Source organism: Acipenser ruthenus, unplaced genomic scaffold, assembly GCF_902713425.1.
Source record: "Acipenser ruthenus unplaced genomic scaffold, fAciRut3.2 maternal haplotype, whole genome shotgun sequence".
NCBI classification, from domain to species: Eukaryota; Metazoa; Chordata; class Actinopteri; order Acipenseriformes; family Acipenseridae; genus Acipenser; species Acipenser ruthenus.
The window spans coordinates 10,001-17,994 of record NW_026708889.1 but is presented as its reverse complement, the minus strand read 5'-3'; positions in this window follow the sequence as shown (position 1 = coordinate 17,994).

The following is a 7,994-nucleotide window of genomic DNA, read 5'->3' as shown; positions in this document are numbered from 1 at the left end:
TTTTGTTAGGAAATGTACTAACCAACTGTGGGATCTCCCAGAGACAGGTGTATTTAACCTGAAATCATGTGAAACACCTTAATTGCACACAGGTGGACTCCATTCAACTAATTATGTGACTTCTAAAGACAACTGGTTGCACCAGAGCTTATTTAGGTGTGTCATAGCAAAGGGGTTGAATACTTATGCAATCAATTATTTTCTGTTTTATATTTGTAATTAATTTAGAACAATTTGTAGATTTTATTTTTCACTTTGACATTATGGACTTTTCTTGTGTTGATCAGTGGCAAACATAGCGCTTAGCGTTGAGGCCAAAAAGCTCTATTTTGGTCTCATCAGACCATAGAATCTTCTTCCACTTGGTCTCAGAGTCTCCCACATGCCTTCTGGGAAACTCTAGCCGAGATTTGATGCGAGTTTTTTTCAACAATGGCTTTCTTTTTGCAACTCTCCCATAAAGGCCAGTTTTGTGAAGCACCCGGGCTATTGTTGCCATATGCACAGTGTCTCCCAGCTCAGCCGTGGAACACTGTAACTCCTTTAGAGTTGCCATAGGCCTCTTGGTGGCCTCCCTGACTAGTGCCCTATACGCCCGGATACTCCGTTTATGACGATGGCCTGTTCTAGACAGATTCATAGTTGTGCCATATTCTCTCCGTTGCTTAATAATGGACTTTACTGTGCTGTGAGAGGATATTCAATGCCTTGGAAATGTTCTTATATCCTACCCCTGATTGGTGCTTTTGAAGAACCTTATTCCGGATTTGCTTTGAATGTTCCTTCATCTTCATGATGTAGTTTTTGTTAGGAAATGTACTAACCAACTGTGGGACCTCCCAGAGACAGGTGTATTTAACCTGAAATCATGTGAAACACCTTAATTGCACACAGGTGGACTCCATTCAACTAATTATGTGACTTCTAAAGACAATTGGTTGCACCAGAGCTTATTTAGGTGTGTCATAGCAAAGGGGGTGAATACTTATGCAATCAATTATTTTCTGTTTTATATTTGTAATTAATTTAGAACAATTTGTAGATTTTATTTTTCACTTTGACATTATGGACTTTTCTTGTGTTGATCAGTGGCAAACATAGCGCTTAGCTTTGAGGCCAAAAAGCTCTATTTTGGTCTCATCAGACCATAGAATCTTCTTCCACTTGGTCTCAGAGTCTCCCACATGCCTTCTGGGAAACTCTAGCCGAGATTTGATGCGAGTTTTTTTCAACAATGGCTTTCTTTTTGCCACTCTCCCATAAAGGCCAGTTTTGTGAAGCACCCGGGCTATTGTTGCCATATGCACAGTGTCTCCCAGCTCAGCTGTGGAACACTGTAACTCCTTTAGAGTTGCCATAGGCCTCTTGGTGGCCTCCCTGACTAGTGCCCTATACGCCCGGATACTCCGTTTTTGAGGACGGCCTGTTCTAGACAGATTCACAGTTGTGCCATATTCTCTCCATTTCTTAATAATGGACTTTACTGTGCTCTGAGATGATATTCAATGCCTTGGAAATGTTCTTATATCCTACCCCTGATTGGTGCTTTTGAAGAACCTTATTCCGGATTTGCTTTGAATGTTCCTTCATCTTCATGATGTAGTTTTTGTTAGGAAATGTACTAAACAACTGTGGGACCTCCCAGAGACAGGTGTATTTAACCTGAAATCATGTGAAACACCTTAATTGCACACAGGTGGACTCCATTCAACTAATTATGTGACTTCTAAAGACAATTGGTTGCACCAGAGCTTATTTAGGTGTGTCATAGCAAAGGGGGTGAATACTTATGCAATCAATTATTTTCTGTTTTAGATTTGTAATTAATTTAGAACAATTTGTAGATTTTATTTTTCACTTTGACATTATGGACTTTTCTTGTGTTGATCAGTGGCAAACATAGCGCTTAGCGTTGAGGCCAAAAAGCTCTATTTTGGTCTCATCAGACCATAGAATCTTCTTCCACTTGGTCTCAGAGTCTCCCACATGCCTTCTGGGAAACTCTAGCCGAGATTTGATGCGAGTTTTTTTCAACAATGGCTTTCTTTTTGCCACTTTCCCAGAAAGGCCAGTTTTGTGAAGCACCCGGGCTATTGTTGCCATATGCACAGTGTCTCCCAGCTCAGCCGTGGAACGCTGTAACTCCTTTAGAGTTGCCATAGGCCTCTTGGTGGCCTCCCTGACTAGTGCCCTATACGCCCGGATACTCCGTTTTTGAGGACGGCCTGTTCTAGACAGATTCACAGTTGTGCCATATTCTCTCCATTTCTTAATAATGGACTTTACTGTGCTCTGAGATGATATTCAATGCCTTGGAAATGTTCTTATATCCTACCCCTGATTGGTGCTTTTGAAGAACCTTATTCCGGATTTGCTTTGAATGTTCCTTCATCTTCATGATGTAGTTTTTGTTAGGAAATGTACTAACCAACTGTGGGACCTCCCAGAGACAGGTGTATTTAACCTGAAATCATGTGAAACACCTTAATTGCACACAGGTGGACTCCATTAAACTAATTATGTGACTTCTAAAGACAACTGGTTGCACCAGAGCTTATTTAGGTGTGTCATAGCAAAGGGGATGAATACTTATGCAATCAATTATTTTCTGTTTTATATTTGTAATTAATTTAGAACAATTTGTAGATTTTATTTTTCACTTTGACATTATGGACTTTTCTTGTGTTGATCAGTGGCAAACATAACGCTTAGCGTTGAGGCCAGAAAGCTCTATTTTGGTCTCATCAGACCATAGAATCTTCTTCCACTTGGTCTCAGAGTCTCCCACATGTCTTCTGGGAAACTCTAGCCGAGATTTGATGCGAGTTCTTTTCAACAATGGCTTTCTTTTTGCCACTCTCCCATAAAGGCCAGTTTTGTGAAGCACCCGGGCTATTGTTGCCATATGCACAGTGTCTCCCAGCTCAGCCGTGGAACACTGTAACTCCTTTAGAGTTGCCATAGGCCTCTTGGTGGCCTCCCTGACTAGTGCCCTATACGCCCGGATACTCCGTTTTTGAGGACGGCCTGTTCTAGACAGATTCACAGTTGTGCCATATTCTCTCCATTTCTTAATAATGGACTTTACTGTGCTCTGAGAGGATATTCAATGCCTTGGAAATGTTCTTATATCCTACCCCTGATTGGTGCTTTTGAAGAACCTTATTCCGGATTTGCTTTGAATGTTCCTTCATCTTCATCATGTAGTTTTTGTTAGGAAATGTACTAACCAACTGTGGGACCTCCCAGAGACAGGTCTATTTAACCTGAAATCATGTGAAACACCTCAATTGCACACAGGTGGACTCCATTCAACTAATTATGTGACTTCTAAAGACAATTGGTTGCACCAGAGCTTATTTAGGTGTGTCATAGCAAAGGGGGTGAATACTTATGCAATCAATTATTTTCTGTTTTATATTTGTAATTAATTTAGAACAATTTGTAGATTTTATTTTTCACTTTGACATTATGGACTTTTCTTGTGTTGATCAGTGGCAAACATAGCGCTTAGCGTTGAGGACAAAAAGCTCTATTTTGGTCTCATCAGACCATAGAATCTTCTTCCACTTGGTCTCAGAGTCTCCCACCTGCCTTCTGGGAAACTCTAGCCGAGATTTGATGCGAGTTTTTTTCAACAATGGCTTTCTTTTTGCCACTCTCCCATAAAGGCCAGTTTTGTGAAGCACCCGGGCTATTGTTGCCATATGCACAGTGTCTCCCAGCTCAGCCGTGGAACACTGTAACTCCTTTAGAGTTGCCATAGGCCTCTTGGTGGCCTCCCTGACTAGTGCCCTATACGCCCGGATACTCCGTTTTTGAGGACGGCCTGTTCTAGACAGATTCACAGTTGTGCCATATTGTCTCCATTTCTTAATAATGGACTTTACTGTGCTCTGAGAGGATATTCAATGCCTTGGAAATGTTCTTATATCCTACCCCTGATTGGTGCTTTTGAAGAACCTTATTCCGGATTTGCTTTGAATGTTCCTTCATCTTCATGATGTAGTTTTTGTTAGGAAATGTACTAACCAACTGTGGGACCTCCCAGAGACAGGTGTATTTAACCTGAAATCATGTGAAACACCTTAATTGCACACAGGTGGACTCCATTCAACTAATTATGTGACTTCTAAAGACAATTGGTTGCACCAGAGCTTATTTAGGTGTGTCATAGCAAAGGGGGTGAATACTTATGCAATCAATTATTTTCTGTTTTATATTTGTAATTAATTTAGAACAATTTGTAGATTTTATTTTTCACTTTGACATTATGGACTTTTCTTGTGTTGATCAGTGGCAAACATAGCGCTTAGCGTTGAGGCCAAAAAGCTCTATTTTGGTCTCATCAGACCATAGAATCTTCTTCCACTTGGTCTCAGAGTCTCCCACATGCCTTCTGGGAAACTCTAGCCGAGATTTGATGCGAGTTTTTTTCAACAATGGCTTTCTTTTTGCCACTCTCCCATAAAGGCCAGTTTTGTGAAGCACCCGGGCTATTATTGCCATATGCACAGTGTCTCCCAGCTCAGCCGTGGAACACTGTAACTCCTTCAGAGTTGCCATAGGCCTCTTGGTGGCCTCCCTGACTAGTGCCCTATACGCCCGGATACTCCGTTTTTGAGGACGGCCTGTTCTAGACAGATTCACAGTTGTGCCATATTCTCTCCATTTCTTAATAATGGACTTTACTGTGCTCTGAGAGGATATTCAATGCCTTGGAAATGTTCTTATATCCTACCCCTGATTGGTGCTTTTGAAGAACCTTATTCCGGATTTGCTTTGAATGTTCCTTCATCTTCATGATGTAGTTTTTGTTAGGAAATGTACTAACCAACTGTGGGACCTCCCAGAGACAGGTGTATTTAACCTGAAATCATGTGAAACACCTTAATTGCACACAGGTGGACTCCATTCGACTAATTATGTGACTTCTAAAGACAACTGGTTGCACCAGAGCTTATTTAGGTGTGTCATAGCAAAGGGGGTGATTACTTATGCAATCAATTATTTTCTGTTTTATATTTGTAATTAATTTAGAACAATTTGTAGATTTTATTTTTCACTTTGACATTATGGACTTTTCTTGTGTTGATCAGTGGCAAACATAGCGCTTAGCGTTGAGGCCAAAAAGCTCTATTTTGGTCTCATCAGACCATAGAATCTTCTTCCACTTGGTCTCAGAGTCTCCCACATGCCTTCTGGGAAACTCTAGCCGAGATTTGATGCGAGTTTTTTTCTTTTTGCCACTCTCCCATAAAGGCCAGTTTTGTGAAGCACCCGGGCTATTGTTGCCATATGCACAGTGTCTCCCAGCTCAGCCGTGGAACACTGTAACTCCTTTAGAGTTGCCATAGGCCTCTTGGTGGCCTCCCTGACTAGTGCCCTATATGCCCGGATACTCCGTTTTTGAGGACGGCCTGTTCTAGACAGATTCACAGTTGTGCCATATTCTCTCCATTTCTTAATAATGGACTTTACTGTGCTCTGAGAGGATATTCAATGCCTTGGAAATGTTCTTATATCCTACCCCTGATTGGTGCTTTTGAAGAACCTTATTCCGGATTTGCTTTGAATGTTCCTTCATCTTCATCATGTAGTTTTTGTTAGGAAATGTACTAACCAACTGTGGGACCTCCCAGAGACAGGTGTATTTAACCTGAAATCATGTGAAACACCTTAATTGCACACAGGTGGACTCCATTCAACTAATTATGTGACTTCTAAAGACAATTGGTTGCACCAGAGCTTATTTAGGTGTGTCATAGCAAAGGGGGTGAATACTTATGCAATCAATTATTTTCTGTTTTATATTTGTAATTAATTTAGAACAATTTGTAGATTTTATTTTTCACTTTGACATTATGGACTTTTCTTGTGTTGATCAGTGGCAAACATAGCGCTTAGCGTTGAGGCCAAAAAGCTCTATTTTGGTCTCATCAGACCATAGAATCTTCTTCCACTTGGTCTCAGAGTCTCCCACATGCCTTCTGGGAAACTCTAGCCGAGATTTGATGCGAGTTTTTTTCAACAATGGCTTTCTTTTTGCCACTCTCCCATAAAGGCCAGTTTTGTGAAGCACCCGGGCTATTGTTGCCATATGCACAGTGTCTCCCAGCTCAGCCGTGGAACACTGTAACTCCTTTAGAGTTGCCATAGGCCTCTTGGTGGCCTCCCTGACTAGTGCCCTATACGCCCGGATACTCCGTTTTTGAGGACGGCCTGTTCTAGACAGATTCACAGTTGTGCCATATTCTCTCCATTTCTTAATAATGGACTTTACTGTGCTCTGAGAGGATATTCAATGCCTTGGAAATGTTCTTATATCCTACCCCTGATTGGTGATTTTGAAGAACCTTATTCCGGATTTGCTTTGAATGTTCCTTCATCTTCATGATGTAGTTTTTGTTAGGAAATGTACTAACCAACTGTGGGACCTCCCAGAGACAGGTGTATTTAACCTGAAATCATGTGAAACACCTTAATTGCACACAGGTGGACTCCATTCAACTAATTATGTGACTTCTAAAGACAATTGGTTGCACCAGAGCTTATTTAGGTGTGTCATAGCAAAGGGGGTGAATACTTATGCAATCAATTATTTTCTGTTTTATATTTGTAATTAATTTAGAACAAGTTGTAGATTTTATTTTTCACTTTGACATTATGGACTTTTCTTGTGTTGATCAGTGGCAAAAACTCCCAATTAAATCCATTTTGATTCCATGTTGTAACACAATGAAATGTGGAAAAGTCCAAGGGGGGTGAATACTTTTGAGAGCCACTGTATTTCTTAGCAGACACCCTTATCCAGGACGACTTACAATTGTTACAAGATATCACATTATTTTTACATACAATTATATTATTTTTCTACATACAATTACCCATTTATACAGTTGGATTTTTACTGGAGCAATCTAGGTAAAGTACCTTGCTCAAGGGTACAGCAGCAATGTCCCCCACCTGGGATTGAACCCACGACCTTCTAGTCAAGAGTCCCGAGACCTAACCACTACTCCACACTGCCGCCCTGACCATAGTCAAAATTGAGCTACATGACCAGAGTCACCATTGAGCTACATGACCAGAGTCACCATTGAGCTACATGACCAGAGTCACCATTGAGCTAAATGACCATAGTTAGAATAGAATTGACTAGAGTCAGAATAGTGCTACATTGGAGGCTGTGTGGTCCAGTGGTTAAAGAAAAGGGCTTGTAACCAGGAGGTCCCCGGTTCAAATCCCACCTTAGCCACTGACTCACTGTGTGACCCTGAGCAAGTCACTTAACCTCCTTGTGCTCCGTCTTTCGGGTGAGATGTAATTGTAAGTGACTCTGCAGCTGATGCAAAGTTCACACACCCTAGTCTCTGTAAGTCGCCTTGGATAAAGGTGTCTGCTAAATAAACACATAATAATAATACATTACCATAGCCACAAAAAACCTTAGTGGACAAAGTGGGTCTGGGTGGCCGAGCGGCAGTTCCAGGAGGTCGGCATGAAGTAGTGACTTGCTCTCATAATGCTATTAGATAACAGATACACTGGGGGGGTAAGTGCATATTACTAAGGGCATGGTCTTTTGATCAAAAAAATATTTAAGTAAAAATAATAAGTCAAGCCATGTGGGAGGCTCTGCACCCCGGGCAGAGTTCCCATTCACCCCTGGCAGCTTCCACTTCCCTGGAAGTCTGTCTGTTGCCCTCCCGTGCCTGGCGCCAGATCAGGTCGGGCTGGAGGCTCTGTTTTCGGCTTGGGGAGGCGGTGGGTCCCCTTACAGTCCTGGACTTCCATGCTGATGGAAGTATGCTGCCCTCCCGCGCCTGGCGCCAGATCAGGCCGGGCTGGAGGCTCTGTTTTGGGCTTGAGTAGGCAGTGTGGGTCCCTTACATTTTTTTATTTTTAATGCACTTTAAGTCTCTTGCCTTCACGGGGTTTAGAGGCTCTGTTTTGGGCAACAGTGTGCCATTTGTGTCGCTGACTTTCAGTGC